This window comes from Balaenoptera physalus (assembly GCF_965194825.1).
Source record: "Balaenoptera physalus genome assembly, chromosome: X".
Lineage (NCBI taxonomy): Eukaryota > Metazoa > Chordata > Mammalia > Artiodactyla > Balaenopteridae > Balaenoptera > Balaenoptera physalus.
This window is the reverse complement of record NC_138903.1, coordinates 102515989-102541916: the sequence shown is the minus strand read 5'-3', so window position 1 is coordinate 102541916 and position 25928 is coordinate 102515989. Positions and strand designations below refer to the sequence as shown.

The 25928-nt window shown below is 38.7% G+C and overlaps 2 protein-coding genes and 1 long non-coding RNA gene across 6 annotated transcripts in view; 1 reads left to right on the top strand and 2 right to left on the bottom strand.

Annotated features, from left to right (window-relative positions):
- The window catches only part of SLC6A14 (solute carrier family 6 member 14), a 142675-nt gene extending 116749 nt beyond the window's left edge, over positions 1 to 25926 (bottom strand). The window contains exon 1 of the mRNA XM_082445536.1: positions 25614 to 25926. The gene's annotated coding sequence lies outside the window, so the exon portion shown is untranslated. The remainder of the gene's footprint in view (positions 1 to 25613) is intronic.
- The window catches only part of LOC309652082 (uncharacterized protein), a 311046-nt gene continuing 294950 nt past the window's right edge, over positions 9833 to 25928 (bottom strand). For all 4 annotated transcript variants that reach the window (XM_082445595.1, XM_082445600.1, XM_082445598.1 and 1 more), the window contains one exon: positions 9833 to 17580. The gene's annotated coding sequence lies outside the window, so the exon portion shown is untranslated. The remainder of the gene's footprint in view (positions 17581 to 25928) is intronic.
- On the top strand, positions 17571 to 25616 carry LOC309652108. Its single transcript, XR_014258586.1, has 2 exons — positions 17571 to 19521; positions 19572 to 25616. It is a non-coding gene; the product is annotated as an uncharacterized lncRNA (long non-coding RNA).

The window sequence follows — 25928 nt, the reverse complement described above, 5'->3', positions numbered from 1 at the left end:
ATATCGCTTATATGTGGAATCTAAAAAATATATACAAATGAACTTATATACTTAACAGAAATAGACCCACAGACATAGAAAACAAACTTATAGTTACCAAAGGGGAAAGGGGGGAAGGATAAATTAGGAGTTTGGGATTAACATATACACACTACTATATATAAAATAGATAACCAACAAGGACCTACTGTATAGCACAGGGAACTATACTCAATATTTTGTAATAACCTATATAGGGAAAAGAATCTGAAAAAAATAGACATATTTGTATGTATAAATGAATCACTTTGCTGTATACCTAAAACTAACACAATATTGTAAATCAACTATACTTCTATTTAAAAAAATAAAATTAAAAACATAAGCATAAACATAAGCAGCTCAGATCTGGTATATTAGCTCCATAACCATCAAGTCACAAATCCCTTCTATCTTGTTGCTCTTCCATCCTCAGCATACTGCTTCCACCTTAAAGTTTATCTCATAGGCCAAGAACTGCAGCTCTAGCCATTAGGTCCATATTCCAGCTAACAGGAAACAAAAAAGTATAGAAAGGCACACGCCTTCCTTTTAAGAACACTTCCTGGAAGTGCACATATCACTTCTGCTTACATCCCATGGACCAGAACTTAGTTATATAGCCATACCTAGCTGCAAAGGAGATTGGAGAATGTACCTTTGCACATGCCCAGGTAAAATATCAGATTTCTATTACTGAGGAAGGAGGGGACAGATACTGAGGAACAATTAGCAGTCTCTATGGCACCTCTTTTCTTGATATTTCTCTTTATAATTTTCTTCTAGTTCTTCTTTCTAAGCCTATAAATATTCTAAAATAAAAATTTACTTCAGTACTACTCCTTTCTCCAGCTACCATCCAACCTTGCATCTTCCATTACTTTAAACTTGTCAAAAACCAAGAATTTGTTTCTATTGCTTGCATGTTGTTACCACTCACTTACTTCTCAGCACCTTATAATCTGGCTAAGACACCATTGCTACTGAAACTACTTTCTGCTATGTCACCAGTGACTCCCTTTTCCCAAATCCATTGACTTCTAAGTCCTTGTAATAATTCCCTATGTACAGATTATTGCCATGAAAAATATTATGATAAAACCAAGAAAACATGTCAAATAAGTAGTTGGCTATCAAAGAGAGAGTCTTGTATCAGGGATCTTGTATTTTGAATGCAACCCTAAAAAGCCTTGCCTTTGAGAGGGACATTTTGACTCAATATGTGTCAAAATTTTTGTCGTGAAATGAATATAGAGATGGACACTTGGAAATAAGTCTGCTTAGCCATAACTAAATAATATCTCACACAAATACATATGAAATTAGATAATAAAATTTTCCAAAGGAAATGCTGTATAAAATTATTTTATCTTGTTTTTCAGCTCTCTAGTATTAACTGAACTTGTCAATCTGCTTATATTTTTAATGCACTAGATTAGAGTCATTGCATCTTTGTATCCAAGGGTTCTTTCACTTATCTTTGGCCTGACATGATTACTGCACCAAAAATAATAATAGTAAGCAGGGGCAAGGGAGAAATTTTGCTGGAAATTGTGTTTTCCTAAGTCTCTTCTCAAAACTTTCCAGTGTTCGTGAGGGGAATAATATGAGAAAGAAGGACTGTATGCACAGATAAAACTTCTGGCTTTATAATAAATCCAATTTGTTTTGGAGCTTCTCGACTTGCAGAGGTGAAACTCTGAGTTTGTCAAGCTAGATGGACCCAAATCACAGCTTGAAAGGAATTTATAATCTCTGGCAACTAACTGTGACAATCAGAAACTTGGCTCTCTGACCGTCTCTGATCTCTACATGTCTCACTTCTGACTCTTATCTGGCTATTATTACTGAACTTGGCATTAATCGGCCTTTTGTTTCGTGTGCTGATTTGGGCTCCTCCCCATTTCATGGATTTACATCAACCTTGATTTCATTCCTGGGTTCAAGTTCTTTGACTCATCTCCTGTCCTGTTTCCATTTCAGCATGGACACTATCTGACAATCCCAGGTTCCTCAATCTCAAGCTCAATGGTACTCAACCCTGGCTGTATATTAGATTTAAATACCTATCAATGCCTGGGCCCTACCCCCAGTACTCTGATTTAAGTGGGTCTGCGATGGGGCCAGGCATTGATAGTTTTAATGGCTCCCCAGGTGGCTTTAATCTGCAGCCAGGTTTGAAAATTACCATTCTAGCATCTGTTTTTGTTCAAAATAACTATGGACTCTACTTAGGGAACCACTCTATTTCCCTCTCCTGGCACCAGGCCACACTGCCTGCAATGGTCCCATGGAACTCAGTAAACGTAGGTGCTAACAAGAATCAATTAGACCTAAGATAGTAATCCATTTATTCAACAAACATGTAATGAGTATCTACTCTTTTCTAAATAGTCAGAGAAAACTAAAATATAGTCCCTTTCCTCCAGAGCCACACATGCTAAGTGCTTTCATAGAGGTATGAATTAAATGCAATGGGAATACAGAAGAGGAAGCAATTATCTCTTTGTAAAGGTCTTGGAAGACTTCCTGAAACATATTTGAGTCTCGAAGAGTAAGCGGAAGTTTACCAGAAAGGCAAGAGAAGATAATGGAAATCCAAACAAAGGGGACAAACTAAGCAAAAACACAAAGAAAAGATATTTTGTATAAATATACATGGATGGTTTAAATTTTTCATTGAAAAGTAGCATGAATTTTAAGAAATCCTTAGACTTTGGGAGTACTTTATATGCATCTTTAAAGAAAACCAAACAATATCCAGTGACTGCAAAGTGCTATATCATTTTTGTAAACAAGACTAAATCACCTTGATAGCCCTACAAAAGAGAAAGACTAATAAAACTATAATAGCAAAAACAAGAATGAACCTACGACATTTATTTTTAATATCACTTCAGCTTGTTTGCAAATTCTGACTTTTGGGCAATGCAAACACTTATAATGCCCTTTAGATTGGTTGATCTTTCTGTATGACTGATTGAAAACCAAATTGCTACATTTCTTCTTGGTTCTCTCTCAAATCTGAGTGATTTATACTTGGGACTGATTGGGCCCCCTGCACCCACCTAAAGATACAATCTTCTATCTTTAAGGTGCAGGGCTCAGAACTGTAACATTGCTGAATATTCAAAATGCTTGTTTTGTAGCAAACTATTTAAAAATTTTTGTAATGTATTAGCCAGTTTGACTACAGAAACGTGTTACTAGCACTTATGTTGCTTTGTTAACCCCATGCAACACATTCTTACAAAATGGCACAAGGCCCACCATTCAAAAGGCATCTCAGACAACAAGATACATACCTTACATGCTTTCATATTTCTTCTTCAAAATCAAAATCCCTCCCAAACTTTTCTTGTTCTTTATCTTCTCAATCAGTTTAGTACTTCATGACATTCAAAAATCTCAATCTGAAAATTGGAAAGAGAGGCTTTTACAACTCACAAATGCCCTCAACAGGGCCCCTGTGTTAGATTAATGCAAGATAACTATTCTAAGGAGAAGAGGAACTTCTTCCATGGACCCCTAGTTAGGGTATGCTTGAGCAGAAATAATACCTAGGCTCATATTCAAACACAGTCAAGATTGTCCAGAAAGATGCTTTAGTGGCACAAAGAGTTAATGACCAAAAAAATATAAGAAGAGAAAAGCCAGAATAGTACTACAGGAATAAATAAGGGTGTGGCTAATAGAAACAGGAGATGATGTCAACGCAAGGTTAATTAGACCAGCTTTTAAAGAAGTCAAACTGTGGCCTAGGTTTCAAAGATATTAGAGAGGCCAATTAAACTGATTACCTTCGGTTTCTTGTTCCTAAATGTCTGCCTGAACTTCACTTTGCTTTTATTATATTTCGGTTACCCAGTAAGTTTCAACAGTTAACCATCACTGAACCTATTTAAACAGAATTATTAATAGCTGACTTCATTGTCAGTATGCCATGTAATAAGGTGTGGTCAACCATTTTCTCCCAGGTGTAACAAAGGCTATGTTTCCTTTCCTGCTTACATAAATTTGAACAATGAATAAAGTGATATCTCAAATGTCACATTAAACTTCAAAAGCCCTGTTTTCCCTTATCAGTAACAATAACTGTAGAATTAATAAATATATTTTTCTCTTTTCTACAGGGTTTAGTGATCTGTTTCAAAAATAAAGAAATATGAAATTATAACCTTCTCAGGCCCAGCTTTAATCACATTGGTTTATTTAAACTGCCAAAGCTGTGGAAGGTCTGGACAAGTATTTTTCCAGTTACCAATAAAACCAATACTAAGAACTTGCTTTTACATAGAGCTTTATAACCTTTATAAACTTTTAGTAAATAATTTACCACCTTAGGACCACTCAACTAGCACTGTAAGTTGGGCAAGGCCAGTGTTTTTGCCCATTTTATAGAGGTAACTAAGCCCACAAACATGAAATGCCTTCCTGCACCTGAGATTCTGTTATTTTTAGCCCCAAGTCCAAGTGCTTCTTATGAGCAGGAAAGCTTGAATAATGTTAAATTAGATAATCCACTTAAGAACTTTAGCACAATGCTTGATCTGTAGTATGTGCAATAAAAGCTGCTATTGATTACATATATTTCTTATATAATTTATTACTAAATTAATGATCTTGTCACTAGGATCCTAAAGCTGGTGTTCCAGGACAAGTTTGAGAGAAATACAAAAGCTTACTAAGGACCTGAATGGGCAATGCCCAACATCTGGATAGAGACCAAATTATTTAACCAAGTGTGCTCAAACCCCATAAGATCAGAGTAAAAATCCACACACCAAATAATCATGTCGTGGAGTCAAAATCTTTCCTCAATGGTGGTGTTTTTTCTAGGAATCGATCCTAGAAGAAAAAAAAAAAATCCAAAATACAGGAAAAATTTTATGCACAGTAATGCTCGTTATATTTTTTATAAAAGCAAAATGTTGGGGAAAAGCTAAATATATAAGAGAAAAGGGCCATTGTGCAGGCCTTAAAATATCATTAAAAAGAATATACAACATAGGGAAGTTATTACTATGGTAGAATTGTTAAGAGCTCTATATTAAATTATACTCCCAGTATAATCTCATTTAAACATAAGATATATAGAAAAAGAAGAAAATATGACAAATTATTAATTATGTTTATTTATGAAGTTTTAGAATATGCATAGCTTTTATTTTTTATACTTTTAAAATTTTGCAAATTTCCCCCAAAGCACAGAGGAAAATAAATGTTAGTTCTTAAATATATGAATAAGGCGAGTGGTCATCCTGTTTCCTGCCATGAACATGACTTTGCATGTTCTGTCTCCATGATACAAATGCCTATTTGAGTGATTCTCCCAATTGCTATCGCTAGTGACCAAGGCAACCTCTCTGAGCTTTATTGAGGAGCCACGGGGTTCAAAGTAAACTATGGCTCCAGTCTCAGTATTGCAAAGAGAGATACGTAGAATATTCAGAGATTTGGCTAACTTTCTTTAAATTTTTTTATACAGCTCTCTGGTGATGTTCAGATCTGCATCCACCATTCGAATTTTAGGGCTCTTTTGCTAAGCACACAGATGGTCTCTCAGTTGTCTGCTTCCTGATTGCCCCCAATCAAAATCTGCTTCCACTAAAGCCGAAAGCAAAGCTGGTAACCTGCTGTTTACCCTATTGGGATAGGAAGAGGAAGAAGCTGTGATCATGTCCTATGCACACCAGTGCTCTTCAGTTAGTGCTATCCGACTCCAGAGTAAGTAAATTGAACGGAACCAAAGAGCAATTGAAGGAAATTGCCTTCAGCTGATATGTTACAGTGCTCTGCCTTGTCTTCAAGGTCTGTGAATAAGGTTAATTCGAATCTTAAGGCCAAGCTCAGGAGGGTGCCAGCTCATCAAAAAGCTCCCAGAGAAACCTGGGCAAACAAAAACTAGCACAGTTCAGTCTGTATTACTATCTAGCTGAGCTCCACACCTCCTCAGTATTGGTCTCCCAAAAGTGTGAGAAAGAAACTCCTTATCTATGTCCTTGCTGGATCTTCCGGAGAAAAAATAACAGCCTCTGAGGAATCAATTGAAGGAATATGGTTGCATTTGTTCATGTGTGAAAGCAGGGAGGCAGGAAGAAAATTGGGTGCTTAGGTTTAACTGGTATAGCTCAACAAAGGATGAAAAGAGATCATTGGAACCCAAGCAAAGGGAGCGGTGGGTGATGAGTAGAGACAAATGGAACAGAGGATGGGGCAAATGTAGTCTATAGAATAGCTGAGCAGCAGTTAGCAGAGCAGCTGGAAAGGAATCCTGTGGATCTGGAGAATGTTGCTACTCAGGAGCCTGGGGGTTCTCAGCCATTCTAATTTACTCTGTCTAGTGTGGCTGAAAGGAGACTAGAGTTCCAGTCCACGTTGCAGATGAGTGTAAATAAAACAGCAAAACAAGGATGAGAAATGGAACTTCTCACTCAGTGAAGCCAAGAAGGGTGTTGGCTGCAAGTAGATCGGAATTGGGTCATTCGCTTTATCTAAAGTATCTTTCTACAAGGATGGCCAAGGGTTGATTACACTCACTGGCATATTTCAGCTGCCTTCCTAAAGCTGACACCTCAAGGGCCCTTTCTTTACCTGTAGCAAAATCATTCTGTTGCATTTGCTCCAACTGGCCAGCAAATGATATTGTTCATGACTCAGGGCTGAGGAGAGAAGCCACGCCTTGAAAGCACCTTCTAGCGGTTGCAGTAGGAGTTCACATGGCACAGGCCTGGCAGCTGGGATGCTTTGCCACTTCGTGGATCAGAGGCTAGGAGGTACAGAACCTTAGATCTCATTCTGTGCAGAATATTTATAGCGTCTTTTTCATCTGAAATATTAGTTGCTCCCTTTCTTTCAGTGACCACACCCAATTTTAGAAGCCATCAATCGTCTGTTATTTCTCCCCACAAAACAGTAATGATGTAATGTGGAACTCTTATAGTAGATGCATTCTCACCATACTAAAAAAAGTAAAATCTGAGTAAATATTCATAGAAGTTAAATTAAACCTAAACCTGGCATTGATATTTCTCCCAGAATCAGACCCCTCTATTTGGAGAAACAGCAATATCCACTCTGCTTCTAATGAACAGTGTGATTTGGGCACATCACTTGGCTTTTCTAGATCTCAGCTTCCCCATCTTTAAAATGAAGGGATGTGAATAGATGAGGTATCATTATATGAATGAGTGAAATAGCAAAATGACATTCTGATTCTTCTTTTATGAAGATTGGTGGCAAAGCTAAGTAAAACTGAGAGCTTTCAGTCGGTCTGGCTCTTGCTTTCAGGCACATAACCTGTGGAAGGATGTTGTTATCCATGATGTGACCTTTGCTTCATCTCAGGCCGCTTCCAAACATGGACTATATGTTCAGTCATATAGATGTAACTATAGTACACAGATACAATGTGCTCATGAGAGGGGCTTACCCTAAAATTTATGGCTTAGAGAAGCAGAGGAAAATATGGGATCCGTGTGGGCAGGCTCACTCCCAAGAAAAAGAAGAAGAAAGAGACTAGGCTACATATGCCCAGTTTCTCCTGGATGGTTTGGCTGGAATAAAGGCGGGGTCAGTTTAGTTCTACTTCCGGATCCTCTGTTGAAAATCAATAGATTTGGGTTTTCAACAATGTGACTTCTGTTTGCCCACTTATCTCAACTTTGTGGTTACTAAATACTTCTCTCCAGGTCTGACTTTCTGTATTCTTTAAAGCTATAAATCCCTGTGAGTAAAGGGAACTGTTTGCCAAGTCAGAAAGTAGGGAGAAAGGAGGAGAACATAAAAATCATTACAGCTTTTTTGTTCCAGGGCCTGCACAGAGTAGGGAGGCTATATTCCAGCAGTCTTGCCCTGGAGATAATTTGCATTAGCAACTGGGAGATGATGTAGGGAGATTTGTGGTCACAAAGCAGTTTAGTTGAGTCAGTTTTGAGTCCAGGCTTTTAATATTTTTTCTAGTGAGTCAAGTGGCTGTTTAATCAGTACCTTTCTGTTGGGAATGCATCTAGAATACTTCTGGCTTTGATTATGCTTAGTTCTGGAAGGGACTTTAGAGACTGCATAGTTTGACATTCTCAGTTGTAATAATTAGGTATCTACTTGTTAATCACTGTTTCTCTAGCACCATATACAGTGCCTGGCACAAAGTATGTACTCAATACCTATTGAATTTGCAAGTCAGGAAACTGACTTCTAGGATGATTAGGTGCAAGACTAGCTAATAGCAGAACTGGGGCCAAGACCCAGGCCACTAGCCACCCAATCTTTCCACATCTGCTTTCTAGCTAAGTAATTAAACTAAATACAGGGAACAATCTTAGCTTAAAACAAAGAAGTTCACAATTTTTTAATACCTTTTCAAATTATTTATGTATTTTTAAACCCTTGTAAGCATGGTGGCTTAGAATGCAAGCCATAGTTTGGATATGGGCAGAGAGCCAATGATAATGCTGGTTACTCCTACCTGATGGTTAGAACTACAATTCTGGAAGCAGGCTGTCTAGGTGCAAATCTGGGCTTAGCCACTGAACCAGTCCTGTGACCTTGTTCAAGGGAGATGATACTTCAGTACTGAGGTTACAGGATTCCATTCACCAGGCAAGGCATATCAAGCAGCCTCTCATTAGATTATTTGTATGAATCTGGTCTTGGAAAGTGAGACATAATAGCTAGAGTTTGTCCAATTGATAAAAACCCCACTTCTTATGTCTTCTTCATTACTGACAGAAACTCAAAAAGGGCAAGGAGATTCACAGCGTCTCCTTTCGGTTTGGTGATCAAGGCAGGGGATTTGTGTGACAGTAAACCACACCCAAAATTGAGAAGTGCTGAAGTAATCCTGGCAGGTTCTCAATGTCAAACCTTAAATGAAAATTTAGCTTTCCTTTGCCTGACTAGTAGATAGAAAAAAGTGGGAAAATTCTAGGAGATGGAGAAATTACAGCAGGGTTTAAGACACATGCTTTTAGAGCAATGGGAAATAACTAAAATTAGGATCAAGAGGGGCCATGTTATATTTACCTGTCTGACTCTGCTATCTGAGTGACTGAAGGCTAAATGGAAGGAATCTCCAGTCAACCTCATCTTTTTCATGAAAGGTCCCACAGATTCTCAGAAAGGCTTTGAATTAATACTACATGTGGTTATCACAACTGGAATGTAGGAAAAAGGGTGTCTTTGTTCCCCTTAGAAGTCCCTTGAGTGCATGTAAATTTCAACACCTGATCCCAGTGCTATGTCAGCACTGTGTTGAGAAGTGATTACATCCTGGAAGGAGGTATGGCTCACTTCTCATATCTTATAGCTATGACAAAGTTTCCTGCTCAGGCCTAGCGATTCTCTTCTGAACTGAAAACAGAAACTTCTCAGAGGATGACCAGACAAGGGGATAACTCACTTTACTGACATCATCATTGCCTTTTAAAAGAAATGAAGCAACTGTGACTGTGAAATGTTATACTTTTTCCACGGCAACTGTTCTAGGCTCTATTCTCCAAGAGTCTTACTCTAAGCAGTCATAGAGGCTGCTGTGTCTGGGGGCAAGAACATCAGACAGAATAACATGTTTCAAGTCTTAGTTATTCTATTTACTAGATGTTTGACCTTAAGCAGATAACTTGTTTTATTTGCTGCCCCACTTTCCTCAAAATGAAAGAGTTGTTTTGGATAATTGCTAAGGTCTTTTCTAGCCCATTATAAAATGACTGATTGCTACTAAACCACTGTAACATCCCTGGGTATCTAAAATTTTAGAAAGGACATTAAGATAGTGAAGTCTTCAGATCTCTGTGCTAGACTGTGGGGGAAGAGATTTGGTTTTAATGGTACCTCTTCAGCATCTATCAAATCACTACATCTAGAAAGCCATTTAAATGGAGAGGCAACACAGTATAATGGAAAGCACATGGGATTTAGAGTTAGATGCCCTGGCTTTGGATCTTGGCTCATTCATTTAGCATCTCCTAATTTTTATAAAGGATCAACAACAATAACTATAATAATAATAATTGGAAATAAAATTTGCTAAAGCATAAGAAAGCAGGGAGGTATCTGCTTCTATTTATGATGGAGTGACTAGTACCAAACATGCCTTCCTGCTATTTAAAAAACGATAAGACTGGACATAATATAAACAACTCTTTTAAGGTATTGAACAACAGGCAATACAGGACTTTGGTCACTAAGAAAGGGAAACATACAAGGTAAGCCCCAAATTCATGTCATTTCCCTGCTTTGGGACAATTTTGAGAACAAGACACAGGAAAATAAACACCAAGCAGACCATAACAGTCCTGCTGAGCTGAGGGAACAGATATTGGAGTTCAGGGAAGGATACCAGAGAGCAGGGAACTGTGCAGTAGGGTTCACAGGTGACTCTGTTGGGGTTCCCATAAGTCATTGGCTAAGGGTTGGGCTATACAGGTGCAGGGCAGAACCGAGCAAGACTTAGCAGCAAGAGGCTGTCATGGGGTTGACAGTGGAACAGAGACTCTAGAGGTTGCACAGTGCTCAAAAACATTGGAATTCCACTGCAACCAGAGTGGAAAGACATCAATAAAATCCCCAGCATTCAGCTAAGACAACAGAAAGGACATGAATTAGGAAAAGGACAATGTTATAGGGTAAAGGCTACTCTAGACCCACCCTAACAAAACCTATAACCAAGCCCCCACATAAGCAAGGAGAACTTCTAGTGAAGTAAAGGAAGACAACATACATAATTGATTCCTTACAATAGAACATCCAAAATGTCTAGCAACACATTCAAATTTTTTTTCCACAGGCAAAGAAGAAAATTTGCTCCTAAATCAAGAAAAAAGCAATCAATATAAAGCAACCCCAAGATGGACCAGATTTTGGAATTGACAGACAAGAATTTTAAAGCTGCTGTTAAAAATATATTCAAAGATATAAAGGAAAATGTGGTTTGACCAAAAGAACAGTTTGAATAAGAAAACAGAATCAGTTTCATCAGAGAAATGAAAGCAATAATGAAGAACTACATTAAAACTCTAGGTGGGTGGGAGGGAGGTTCAAGAGGAAGGGGATATATGTATACATATAGCTGATTCACTTCATTGTACAGCAGAAACTAACACAACATTGTAAAGCAATTATACTCCAATAAAATAAAATAAAGGGACAGCAACCATATTACAATATATAAGTATATCAAAGTAACATGATGTATACCTTAAACTTACACAATGTTACAAGTCGAATTTCTCCAGTAAAAGAAACATTATTAAAGGTAAAATGCAAATTATAATGTCAAAATATTAAATACAATTATTTAAATAAAGCTAAAAAAACTCTAGAAATTTAAAGTATCTGAAATGAAACAATTCATTAGAAGAGCTTAAAATCAAACTGGAGTTAGCAGAGGAAGGAATCTGTGAGTTTGAAGACAAACTCATAATAATTACCCGATCTGAAAAACAGAGAGAAAAATATTGAAAGACAGTTAAGTGCCTCAGTAACCTGTGAGATAATACAAAGCTCTCAATACATGTAACTGGATCCCCAGAGGCAAGGAGAGAGAGAGAATGGGCAGAAAGCTTTTTTTGAAGAAACAATGTTCAAACTTTATTAAATTTGGTGAAAAAAAAACAAGCTACATATCCAGGAGCTCAGCAAACCCAGCAGGCTAATTATAATGAAAACCACACTCCGGCACATCTTAGTTAAATAGCTAAAAATCACAGATAGAAATTCTTAAAAGCAGCTGGAGAATAATGATATATTGCAACAAGGGAATAGCAACATGATATGAGGTCAATTTATAGTAAAACTGTGTTTCTATGTACTAACAATAAACAATTAGAAAAATAAGTTTTATAAGTAATTCCATTTATATGTATAAAAATACTTAAGGATAAAATTTCCAAAATATGTACTAGACCTGTATGCTGAAAACCATAAATCATTTCTGAAAGAAAGTTAAAAAAAAAAAAAAAACTAAACAAATGGAGAGATATGCTGTGGTCATGATAGAAGACTTAATTTTGTAAAGGTGTCAATTCTCCCCCAAAATGATTTATAGACTCAGTGCAATTTCAGTCAAAAGCTTAACAAAATTCTTTATATAAATGGACAAGTTTATGTTAACATTAATATTAAAATACAAAGAACCTAAAATAGCCAAAGCCATCCTGAAAAGGAAAAGCAAAGTCAGAAGGCTTATTAGTACTTCATATCAAGACTTACTATAAAGCTACAGTTAATCAAGGCAGTGTGGTATTGGCAAAAAGATATTCAAGTAAGATCAGTAGAATAGAATAGAGTCAAAAAATAGACCCATTCATGTATGCTCAATTGAGTCTTAACAAAAGTTTCAAAGTAATTCAATGTGGAAATGATAGTCTTTCCAGCAAATAGAAGTGGATCAACTAGATATCCAAATAGGGGGGAAAAAAATGAATCTTTACCTCACACCATGCACACAAATTAACTTGAAATGGATCATATACCTGAACATAAAATACTATATATATATATACACATCTGACTAAGTACTGGCATCCAGAATATATAAAGGACTCTTCCAACTCAATATTAAGAAGCCAAGCAGCCTAATAAAAGAAAGGGATGCAAAAGATTTTGAACACTTTACAAAAAAGGTATATGGAAAACCAATGAGCTCATGAAAAGATGCTCAACATCTTTAGTCTTCAAGGAAATGTAAATTAAAGCTAAGATGAGATCAAACAAATGCCCATTAGAATAGCTAAAGTTTAAAAGGGTGACAATCTTAGGTGTTGGTGAGAATGTGAAGAAACTGGAACTCTCATACGTTGTAGATAGGATGTAAAACGAAACAACCTCTTCGAAAAAAAGTTTTTGCTGTTTCTTATCAGTTTAAATGTACGTCCCCCGATGACCCCAGCAACTCCATATTTAGGTATTTTGTGCACCACAAAAATATTTTCATTTGTTCATTTGTTCATGGCAGTTTCATTTATAATAGCTAAAAACCTGGAAACAACCCAAAGTTGATCAACAGATAAACTGCAGTATATTCTACAAAGAAAGATAAATTAGAAAGCAATAAAAAATGACTAGAAATTTTAAAATGAACAAATTACTGATGTATGCAGTAGCATGGATGAATTTCCAAATACCAGATTAAAGAACGTAATACCATATGATTTCACGTATATGAAGTTCTAGAAAAGGGTAAACTATAAAGATAGAAACGGATTAGTGGCTGCCAGAAGATAGGGGTTAAAATGGGAATTTTGACTTCAAAGGGGTAGGAGGGAACTCTCTGGGATGATGTTCCATTTTACATCTCGAGAGGAGTGATGTTACTCAGGTGTATATATTTGTCAAAAGTAATTGAACTGTACATTTTAAATCGGTACATTTTATTTGATGTAAATTCTACCTCAATAAAGTTGATGTAAAAAAGAAAGAGCATTCTAGGTTTGAGAAATATGCACTCTTCTCTCTCTTCCCTGGAACAGCATGAGCACATTTTCAGGCTGAAAAATGATAGCTTTATTTGTAAACAAATGTCAGTTTTTACCTTGATGCCAAAGATGAAGTAGTATGCCCTCGAGGTACTTGATGAATGGGGTGAGTATGTGTCAGTAAGAAAAGGAGCAAAGGATACTAAGGAAACAGAGGGAGGAAAAAAAAAAGAGCAGGGCAGGGTAGTAAAGATTTGAAGAGGGAATTTATGCATTCCAGACAAGATCACGGACCTGGAAAAGGTTATGCCAGCACATCATTCATTCAGATTCTCTGAGGGTGTGACTAGGTAGGAGAAGATCAGGAAGAAGTGGCTTGCAATGATGCAGAGACCTTGCTACAGAATGCCTTGAATATGCAGTCTGGAGCCATCTGACCAAATGCGTGCTCAGTAACTGGCCCTGAAGCCAGTTGAACTTGTATAAACCCTTTAAATAGGTACCTGAAGTACAAGAATCCCTTAGTGAACACCTGTGTATCTCTCCTTGAGGTAAACCATGATGACTTTACTAACTCAGGGCTTGAGGTGAATGCCACTGATATCTCTGATCTAGTGAGGAGAGAGGGCTGCTGTCTGAACATAAATATTTTTCGTTCAGAAACAAAAAACAGCAGAATCCTTTCCCCTCTTGACCACTGGCTCCTGCTTTGACCCAATGTAAATTATAAACCTCCTCCAGCCTAAACAAATAAAAAGCCAGTCACCCTCTGATTATTCCAGCTGATTTATCCTATCTTGCAAAGGACACTTTCTCTTCCTTCCCAGATCTCTGCTGCGCTCTCTGGTAAATTCCTTATTCTCAACACCTGCATGAGACGAAAAGAAAGACATCGAAATCCTATTGGCCACTTATTAGCTATTTCTTTATAGTGTCTCCAGGGATCTTGGAAGGGGTATTGAAATATGATGGGGAAAGAGACTGATATGTCTGATTCAAGTGAGGTTTGGGGATTTTCTGGCTTTCTATTACACTCAAACTCCCTGGCCCCTATTTCTACATACAATTGGCAATTTCACTGAATGAGTTTTTTGTTTTCCCAAATAACTAAGGTTGATATTTGACAACGTAGCAATAGGGGCAGTGTAAGCCATGGGAAAGACATCAGATGAAGATAAGCTGTCTTGGGTTCAAAATCTGAATCTGCCACTCTGCCATTCATACCAGCTGTGCGACCTAAAATAAGTCAATTAATGTCTCTGAATCTCAGTTTTGTCACCTCTAATATGGGGATAATAATACTTAGCTCAAAGAGTTCTTATCATGGTTAAATGAAATAACGTGAAATGCATGAAACAGTGTCTGTCACAAGGTAAGCACTTGGCATTGTGAGCTCTTGTTATTTATTGTGAGTTCTTACCCTTGTTGACTTCTTGGAAGCATTTGATCCTATTATCCTATTTTATCTTATCCTATCCACTCTCTTCCTGAAATTCCAGAGTCCCCTCTCTCGTCTAAATCATTTATCACAGTGCCTTGCACATAAATAAGCCTTCAATAAATGGCACTTATTACTAAGTATTATTATTAAATTGGATTTCTGAACATGTAGTACAAAACTGACATTAGGATGTCAGTGGCTTGGAGACACCTCGTTTGACCGTGTTTTTTCAAATGAGAATTTGGAAATCTCAAATATTTCTTTGAAGACCAGGGTCTTTGCCCAAAAGTGTATTTTTTTTCTGTGCTTGGACTGCGTAGCTGTTTGAGCTTTGGTGTATGGTCAGGAAGAGAAGGGTTCTATCACTGCTTTTTATCTCAGAGCAAGTTTCCAGTTAATCCCTGTTGATCTTTCTTGTGACTCATATTATCTCTTCGCTGACGTCTTATTCTTTGCTTACCTAATCATGTTTTGACCTGCTCCCTCACTCTCCAGGGTAGCCCTCCACAGCTTATTCTTAACATCTGTCGTCTTCCCCAGCAACAGATACAACTCTCTCTACATCAGATGTTATTTTTCATCCCTTCTAAATTGCCCTTATCTAACACCTTTCCTGTCTAAATCCTACTCTACCCAGTTCAGGACTCTTGTAGATTCTGGATCATGCTAGGTTCCAGAGAGATTGCAGCAGATGAAATGTCTAAGAATGTTCTTGTCCACAAAAAGCTTACGGTTTCTTTAGGGAAATGGGACAAATATGAAAAATGAATTTCATAGACAAGAACTGATTCAGCATCTTCTGTGTACAGGATACTTTACTGGGCCCCCGAGATAAGGGTAATCTAGGAGCCCTGGTTGCCTACTCTCCTGGTGAGACAGAATGGACACAGCAAAAAAAGCAAAGCAACATCACTTACATAGTGTCAAATGCAGAAAAGTATTAAAATGAATCAGCGTGTAGGAACTATCACCAAGGGTGACTGATCAGACAATACTTCTTGGAGGAAGTGGAACCTGATTTGAACTTGAAGGAGGGTATAGTTTAGGGAAATGGCAAAGAAAGGAGGGCGTGTAGGGCATTCCAGACCAGGAAGCAGCGTGAACAAAGGTGAGGTGTCAGGAATGTTGCGGGTTGTTTGGAGACAATGAGTGCTCTGTTGAGCAGCCGCTGAGAGGTAAGATTTTACGTGGCCTTGAATGCAAATATAAGGAACTTATATTTGATCCTGTGTTTAACAGAGCCCCAGGGCTCCTCAGAAGAGATTGCACAGTCAAAACAGAGACTTCAATTTGATGCAGGTGGGGAAGAGGGAAGGCGGTGAGTGGGGAAGCTAAGCAGGCAGAGATCTAGGCCCTTCATTTCCGTGTAAAACTGATCCCATTCGTTCTGTTTGATATAGTGAGAGATCATGTAAGATTTTAATTTGAAGAAAGTCTTCTGCTGCTTAAAAAATTAAAAATCCCTGCTGTAGATAATAAGAGCCATTAAAGAGTTTTCAACATAGAATATTAGAATTAGTACCCTGCAGAGTTTCTCTCATCCAGTATGTAATCAAAGCAGGAATCCTACTTAAACATCTCTGACAGTCTTTCTTTAAAAATTGTCCTGTGAAAAAGAGACGCAGATGTACAGAATGGACTTGTAGATACAGAGGGGGAAGGGGAGGGTGGGATGAATTGAGAGAGTCCCATTGACATATATACACTACCATGTGTAAAATAGATAGCTAATGGGAAGCTGCTGCAGAGCACAGGGAGATCAGCTCGGTGCTCTCTGATGACCTAGAGGGGTGGGATGGGCAGGGTAGGAAGGCAGGAGGGAGGGGATATATGTATACATATACCTGATTCAGTTTGTTCTACAATAGAAACTAACCCAACATTGTAAAGCAATCACATGCCAATAAAAATAAATAAATAAACAAAGTATATTTAGCCAGAAGGGTGGGGAAAAAAAAATTGTCCTGTGACAAGAAAAACACAACTTTACATGACTTTACATTCCACTACTGGATACCTCTAATTCAGGAGACCTTAAAGTGGAATCCACACGTCCCTTAGAGGTACCAAGAACTTTGATGGGAGAAAATATATATTTTTCCTAATCTCTAACTGAAATTTACCATTTCTTCTATTATGAATGTAGGCAACAAACCCTAGCAGTGCTATCAATAACAAAAAAACACAAATATTTTCAATCCACTTTAAAATCATTGCAGATAGCTTCAATTTCTAAAAGATTTTAATAATCATATTTCAATATAATTTGTTTCCTGTGTAATCTTATGCATTTTATTTTATGCACGTAAAGACATTCCTTTGAGAAGAGTTCTCAGGCTTTTCCAGATTTGTAAAGGGGTCCAAGGCACAAAATAATGTAATAAAACTCTGTGTTATGTTTATGAAGCTGTTTTCTATTGATCCAGAATTTTTCTTCCCCTAACATCTTCCCATTGTTCCCACATTTCCCCCTACTGCCACATAGAATAAGCCTAATGCTACTTCCATGTGACAGTCTATCAACTATTTGAAGACAGTTATCATGCGTCAATAGACTTTTCTTCTTGAGCTAATCACCTCCCATTTCTTCATCTGTCCCTCAAAAGACATGCCACTGGGTCCCTTCATCATTCTGACCAGCTTTGACAACATCCTCCACAGGATCCATCTTCTTCATGTCTTCCCCTTGAAGCATGGTGGTTGCACCTGAGCAAACATCCAGAAAGGGAAGGGTTAAAGACAGGACTTGGAGTCTGTCTCAATAGTCTCAGTACTTCCTGTTCCCCAAGTTATAATAACATGAGTCCAGGGACTGAGATGTAACCAAATATGGTCATTTACTCTCCCCGCTTATGAACATCCTGGAGCCCAGAAGAGGTGGATCTACTCAAGACAGTGTACGAAAGTGGTTCAACGGGGCTACACAGGTCTGTGTTTCTATGCTATTTCTTCTGCATATTAGCTGGGTGACTTTGGGAAAATCATTTGATCTCTGAAACTCAGCATTCTCATCTGTAAAATGAGTGAAATAATAGTACTTATTCCATAAATTTGTGTTGATTAACTGAGGTAATGCATATAAAGTGTTTAGCACAGTGTCTGGTACATGCTTGCTAATGTTGATCAAAATAAGATAAGCATTACCATCCTCCTTATCTCATCTGGGCCTTGGGCACCTCTTTCTACTCTGCATTTCACCATGGTTCACTTCCTCTTTCTGGATGCACAATTTAAATGTGTTCCCCACCAAGTCTCACCCTTCTCATTGCAGGGCATGGAAAAGACCCACCTCCTCCTCGGAGGCTCACTCTCTCTTGAATCCCTACAGGATTTTAAAAAAACAAACCACTAAGACTGAAAATGATTTCTAAGGTTTATGTGGAAATGTTCTCCCAGTGGTTATCAGCCTTAAGAGATGAGGGCTATATTCCAGATAATTAACTTCCTCTTATTTTGTCAGCATAAAATCACACTTTCAAATCTATTTATTATACCGATTTATCAGTTTACCTCTCACTTCCTCGCCATAGAGTCCTAGGAAAGTTATCAGAAGGACAATGCCTAACACAGTGCTGAGGGCATCCCCCATGTTGGGGAAAACTTTTCATAGCTCTGATAATTAATCAACCAAATACTGAATGTCCCCTCTGAGCTAAGGCTTAGTTAGGTGTTGAGGTGAGGGTGGGGTGGGAATGGCAAGGGTGACAAATGGTAAGTGTAAGAAAGTCCCTCCAAAACGCTGACAGCCTCATTAGGGAAAGAAATAAGGTAAATATGAAAAATAAACGATATACATATTACAGGCAGTTTCCTTTCCAAATTGAGTTACCTTTCCGTGGATTTTCTCCTCATGTCCTAAACATAAGTCAAATTCTAATGAAAGTGAGTATACTTCCATCCTTTTCCATCTTGGTGGAATTTTCCGTTCTTGGTGCTCTCTACCTCTCTCTCTTTCATTCTCTCTCTCTCCTTCTCTCTCTCTCTCCCCCTCGCTCTTGTTCTCACTCACACTCACACTTTTGCTCTCACTCTCTCTCTCTCTCATCCTTCTCCTAACCTCAACTCACCCAAATAACAGGTAGCTCTGACATCTTAAAATAAAAATCTATGGTGCACATCCCTCCAAATTTTTCTCATTCCCTTATCATTCCTATTGAAACACATATCTCCCCTTACTGTGGAAAGCTCAGTGAGCTAGTCGGAAGAAAGCAAATTGCAGGTTTTAAAATTTTACTACTATATTTTAGGAGCTATTTGTCTTTTTAAATAGCCTTATTAATTCAAACAAATGAATCTGATACTTTTGAAGAAGACTTATTGGAGCCTTTCCAATCCCATTATCAAGGGACTTCCTCCTCTGGTAGGACGATTCCAATCCCTTCTTCGAGGTTGTGTCTGACTTGAGGCTTATTAGCCAGGGCTATGTCTAGTCTTCCATATGGGGTTGCATCATTAAGTATAATGTAAGACTGGGCTACCCTAGGCATTTATCCATAAAACCTTGGACACATTAGATGCTAAATAAATGGTTGTTAGATGTAGAATAAATGACATGAGTTATTGCATATAAACAAAACAAGCCTTTAGCAAATACAACTAACAGTGTACATTAAGCAGAACATTGAAGGAAGGGGAGTCTTCAAAGTTGTATGTTACCCAATAGGGAGGCATTTGGAATGTCTCTTCCAGTCACCCAGGAATGTTACCCAGTAAGGAGGCATTTGGAATGTCTCTTCCAGTCACCCAGGAATGGATTCTTGAAGAAAGTAGGCCTCTCAGGAGCCGCAGACTTAAAGACTGAAGAGCCCTGGGAACATTCCAGGCATATGGTACAGCTTGGGAAGAAGGCTCAAGGGTGAAAGTAACATATTTGGGTTTGAAAAAAAAAAAGAAAAAAAAAAAAGAAGCGTTTTGCCAAACATGTTTTTCCCCTCAGTGTTCAAAGTAAAAAAAGGAAATGCAATCCATATGGTTTGGACTCATTTATGCTCAATTATGAAGAGCTTCAAGACATTTTCTAACCCCTTAAGTTTTTAGGCCCTTTTTCTCCCTGAAGAACAGGAAGTCTTAATTTTCCTAGCTTAAGGGAACTTGAAAACCAAACGATTTATGTTGAACTTAAATATGAGAGTTCATGAGTTTAAATTCAGACAGACTTGGTATAATCTGATGTCCAAACTTTTGCCAGTGATGTTTTTTCTACTCAGAACCCTCAGTGTGATATCTTTCAGAGCAATTCTGATTTGATTTCTGTCTTTAAATGGAGGAAAACATACTTTGAAATAAGAAAATGCAGGGGGTTCAGAATTTATAACTGGGTTACTGATGGCTTCAGCCCAGTTGTACATCTGAACAAATTGCATCCATATGCTAGCATAGCCTTGTTGGTTTTTTTTTTTTTTTCATTCTTACATCTGCAAGGGAAAAAAAATCTCATAATATATTAGTAAACAAGCATACCATTTGATTTTTAAACCTTATGTAATCACTTTGATCCAAGAGAACTCTTCCACACAGAACTAGCATTTTTACTGACTTTCCTCTGACATGCTCCAATTTTAAAATTTTTATTTCCTTCACCACTAAGAATTGCCTTATGCATTGAAATACATAGTTCATTATTTCCGCTATAGATAATATGAAGGGTACTGATTTAAGAAGGTAATAAAGAGGGAACGGTTGATCAAAGTAGAGATTCAGACCAGTAATGGGACCACAAAGACAATATTTACTTTGCTTTGTTTTTGCCATAATACTCAACTTAGATGTTGAGCTTCAGCTATACCACTCCACCCTGCCCTTCAACCTGATCCCTAAAGAGACACTCAGCATTCTAATTCGCTCCTGCATCTCTTCAGTTTCCATCTTTCCATGACTCTTTCCTGTGTGGAATCTGTAGTCAGCACCAAGTTAACCAACCTAGGGAAGTTGTGACCACAGGAAATATGGTGGCCTCTTCCTTCTGTGTGAAACAACTATTGTCAAAGCTATACTTTCATATTTTTCACTGCTCCTCAGTTATTCCCATGTTCAAATAAAGATCTTTAATCTTAAGTCTCAAGTCCCTTGAATTGGTATGGTCCAACTGTTCCAAAACAGACCATTTTTTCCCTTTCCCACTAGAGCAGATGGGTCCAACAGTTCTGTCTGGTATCATTCCACCTGTCTAGAAATAGACAGGATGCTTAGATGTGGGTGTCCTGGCACCCAAATACTCTCTATCAACTGCTGCCGTTCACTGTGACTGTTACCTGCTTACATTGGCTAAAGGGACTGTTTTCTTAGAAACATAGTGCTTTAGTGAGCCTGGGATTTGGGGAGGGGGAACCAGGTGCAGTAGAGTCTGGTTGTGATCAAAGAGAGAATGACCAGCATTAAAATAAGGGTAACTAGATTGATGACTTTTTACTTTACCTAGGTGAGTTGTAATATCTGATGTGAGTAGAAGCATGTAAAGCATTGTTAAAACATAATTTAATTCATTTAATCTTAGGAACAACCCTTTGAGGTAGGTCCTGTTTTTATCTCCAATTTAACAATGAGGAAATGGAAGCTCAGATAGGTTCAGTCCCCTGCGCAAGGTTGAGTGGCTAGTAAGGTATAAATGTGGGAATCAAGCCCAGGTCTCTGACTCCAAGTCCACTGTTCTTTGTTTTATTCTACAAGACACCTGCAATGACAATTTGTTCCAGGCGTTTTGAGGGGTGACACAGTGAAAAAAGTGGCTTTATTCTTATTTCAATTCCCTTCCTTCAGGGCACAGTTCTCTTTTGCTCAGTGTAAGGTTTTCTTTTCTTTAGTGAAATATTCCACTTTTTAGGCTTTTCACATTTTTGAAACAAACACTTTCCAAGAGTTGTATATTTATCTATCTCATTACTTAGTGGTGCATAGAATTTGGCTTAAAAAGATCAAGTTGCCTAAGAGAAAGATAAATGAGTGGCAGCAACCACAAGTCTCCAGAAGATCTTTATTGAATATGCCATTTTAAGAGTCCTTATAGTGTATGTCAATGAGATATAAACTAGAAAAAGAAATGCACAAGGGGACACTTGGAACCTCCTATCTCTTTCTTTCAGCTCCCAGATCTGCAGAACACCACCCTCCTGCTTGGTCCCAGTGGAGCCCCTGAAGGGAAGGAAGGGGGCAATAAACTTCAGACAGATGAGGGAGTGTGATGTAATGATTAAAATACAGGCTCTACAATCAGATCCAAGTTTAAGTCCAGTCTCCAGCACTTCCAAGTTGTACAGCCTTGAACAAGTTACTTACATTCTCCGAGCTATAGTTTGTTCATCTACAGAATATGGATAATAATAGTAACTACTTTATAGGGTATTTGTGAATATTAAATAAGATAATATGTGTATGTATATGTGTGTGTTATTATATATATGATGAAATAAAGTGGTCATGGTTGAGCTTAAATAGAGACAGAGCCAACAATCACCCAGGCATCTCCTGTTATAAGTGATTAGTATAGGAGAAGGTCTAGAGGAAATAATATATTTAGGAAAAAAATTGAAGGTATAAAGCAAAGAAAAGGAGCTTTCTTTGATTCCACATTGCTGAGGGTGTTATTCCAATCTGCTGTTTATTTATAGAAACTTGAATTAAGAAGAAACTTGACAGCACATTTACATTCATCTTTTCTGAAGAAAGGGCCGCACCTAACCCAGCCCAGAAGCCTGGGGATAGTTGAACAACTGGATATTTTGCTGCAACTCCGAGGTCAGCCTAGTTCAGAAAGAGCCCTTTAAGTTAGGAAATATAATAATTATTCATTTAAACAACATTCCTGAATACCTACTATGTGTGTAGTGCTGAGGGCACTAGGTGTGTGAAGGGAGGAGGGGTCGACCATAGTTCTAACATTCAAGAAACTCACAGGTTGCAGAGATAGATGTATAAACAGATATTTATAATGCAATGAGAAAAGTACTATAATGCAGGTATGTGCAAAAGAGAGAACAAATAATAATGGATGGTAAGTTAGGGAAGGATTCACTCAGAAGGTGAGGTTTGAATTGTCTGACAAGATGGAGAAAAGTTCACCAATTAGAGCTCAGAAGAAGGTAGGAAGACAATCCAGGCAGAAGGAGCATGTGCAAAGGCACTGTGATATAAAAAACAAAAACAAAACACAGTGCACTCGTGGATCTACAATTATGTCTGGAAGGTTGGAGCTTAGAGTACACGAGAGTAGAAGATGGAAGTAGGGAAGGGTAGGAGATGAAGCTTGAAGAGCTAGGAAGGAGGCAAATCATGAAGAGTTCTTGATGCCAAAGGGGTCTGACATTATCCTCTGGACACTGAAGACTTCTAAATAGGGGTGGAACATAATCAAATCTGTGTTTTAGATCACTCTGGTTGCAGTGTAGAAAACAGATTATAAACAGCAGAACACTGAGCCATGGAAACCAATTAGGAGGAAGTTGTAATAATGTAGATGTGAGATGATGATGATCCGGACTAAGGTGCTAGCACTGGACTTGTAGAAAAACATAAAGCACTGCCCAGGTGCAAAGGCTTCTTATCTTATCAGAAAGGCCGAAAGGCAAAAGGCAATAGGGAAGTAGTCTCAAGGAAGCACACCAGTAAAGTCCCAAAGCCATAGGTGTGACTGCAAATGACATCAGTTAGGTCTAACCTTCCCTGAGTAAACAGAACAAGTAGATTCCTGGGGCCTCAACCTCTGGTTTATCAAACATGATTAATAGTGTATTTCTTCCCTAAAGTACACACACTTCAGGTTACAGAACTCAAAAGAAAAACAAGACAGGATTAATGTGGCATTGGTTCTCACTGAACGTTTGACACAATGCAAGCCACTGTGTTCAGTGCCTCACCTGTATGGCTTACTCAGCAGAGCTAAAGGTTCAGAGACTTCCACATTCTTCCCTTGGGAAGCTCCTTCCATTCCTACTATTGATGTCAAGAGTGAAGGATGCAAAGTGAATCAATCCACCAGCATTTCCTGAACACCTCCTAGGTACCCAGCCCTACATTGGTACTGGCAGAAGTTAGGGGGTGGATGAGGGTGTGGGTGGATGGTAGAGAACCATAAAATAGACCCCTTGCCCTCAAGAAGCTCACACTCTAATTGACATAAACTGGAAGTGTCTTAGTAGCCTAGGGAAGGTTAAGCTCAGTGTGAGCTGACCAATTCAAAGAAGGCTTCCTGGAGGAGACAGGATGTGCATGAGTTTCAAGGGTGAGTGAGATCTGAATTAGCAATGAAAGGGAGGTTCTACCAGGCAAGGGTGGGGAAGGAGAGGATACATATGGCGGGGGGGTAACAATGACAGAATAACAATAGAGTTTATTTCCTTCAATAACACCTTAGAGCAGGAAAAGTTCTTTCTGGCATCTGTATTGTAGCTTTAAGAGGGACAGGGCAAGGGTGGGAGAAAAGAGGTGGAAAAAATATCTTGTGAAATTTTTCCAAAATGGATTCTGTGATGACTCTCTTCTCGCATTGCTGTTGGTACAATATAGAGACAGACTTGAAGGGAATAAGAAGTCGGGAAGGGGGCTTCCCTGGTGGTGCAGTGGTAAAGAATCCACCTGCCAATGCAGGAGACACGGGTTCGAGCCCTGGTCCGGGAAGATCCCACATGCCGCGGAGCAACTAAGCCCGTGCGCCACAACTACTGAGCCTGCGCTCTAGAGCCCGCGAGCCACAACTACTGAGCCCATGTGCCACAACTACTTAAGCCCGTGTGCCTAGAGCCCGTGCTCCACAACAAGAGAAGCCACCGCAACGAGAAGCCCGTGCACCACAACGAAGAGTAGCCCCCGCTCGCCGCAACTACAGAAAGCCCGCGCGCAGCAACGGAGACCCAAAGCAGCCAAAAATTAATTAATTAATTAATTAATCAATTTTAAAAAAAAGAAGTCAGGAAGGAAGAGAGAATTAGCATTTACTGAGTGCCTCTATTTCTATATCCTGTCTCACTTTGCCCCCTCCCAGAGATAAGTGGTTCTCTAGCTGTGTACACCTTGGACTTGCACTCAAAAGAGCTTAGTTCAAGAGTTAGCTCTGCCACTTAGAACCTGTGTAGACATTAATCACAGCTTTTCTGAACCTCAATTTCCTTATATATATAGAAGGCAACAAAACTATCTACCCGACTCAGTCAACAAGATTATTATGCAAATTGCATGAGATAATTGATATGAGAGTAGTTTGCAGAGTGTGAACATTGCACAAACATGTATCCTATTGTGTAGTTCTGGCAACTGAACGTATGCTTGATTCTGCCACTTACTACCTGTGCAAACTTCAGATAGCCACAGCTTTCCTCTGACATTCTCCACAGGGCTGTAAAGATGAGAGAACTTACCAAAACCCATTCATCCACTCATCAGTAAATGCTTATTAATTATCTACTCTCTGTCAGGCACTGTGCTGAAAGACAGGTATAAAAAGATTGTGCCCCTTTTCAAGGAACTGCCAATCTAGTTGAAGATACAAGCTAGGAAACCAATAAACATAAAATAAGACTTGCTTTTATGGGGATACATGTGCAGAGAACGCAGTGGAGCTTAGAAAAGTCAGCCTTAACAATGAGTAAAGGAGTCAGAGTCACAAAGTGTAAGTTTTAACCAAGGCTTGACAGAGGAGAAAGGGTTTGCCTAGGGGCCAAAAAGCAGAGTGGGAGAGCTCAGTCAGCTATAGTGTATAGGACAAGAAGAGCCCGGGCCAAAGATGAAATTCCAATATTTAAGAAGTAGACTGAGGGCTTCCCTGGTGGCGCAGTGGTTGAGAATCTGCCTGCTAATGCAGGGGACACGGGTTCGAGCCCTGGTCTGGGAGGATCCCACATGCCGTGGAGCAACTGGGCCCGTGAACCACAACTGCTGAGCCTGCGCGTCTGGAGCCTGTGCTCCGCAACAAGAGAGGCCGCGATAGTGAGAGGCCCGCGCACCGCGATGAAGAGTGGCCCCCACTTGCCGCAGCTAGAGAAAGCCCTAGCACAGAAACGAAGACCCAACATAGCAATCAATCAGTCAATCAATCAATCAATAAATCTTTAAAAAAAAAAAAAAAA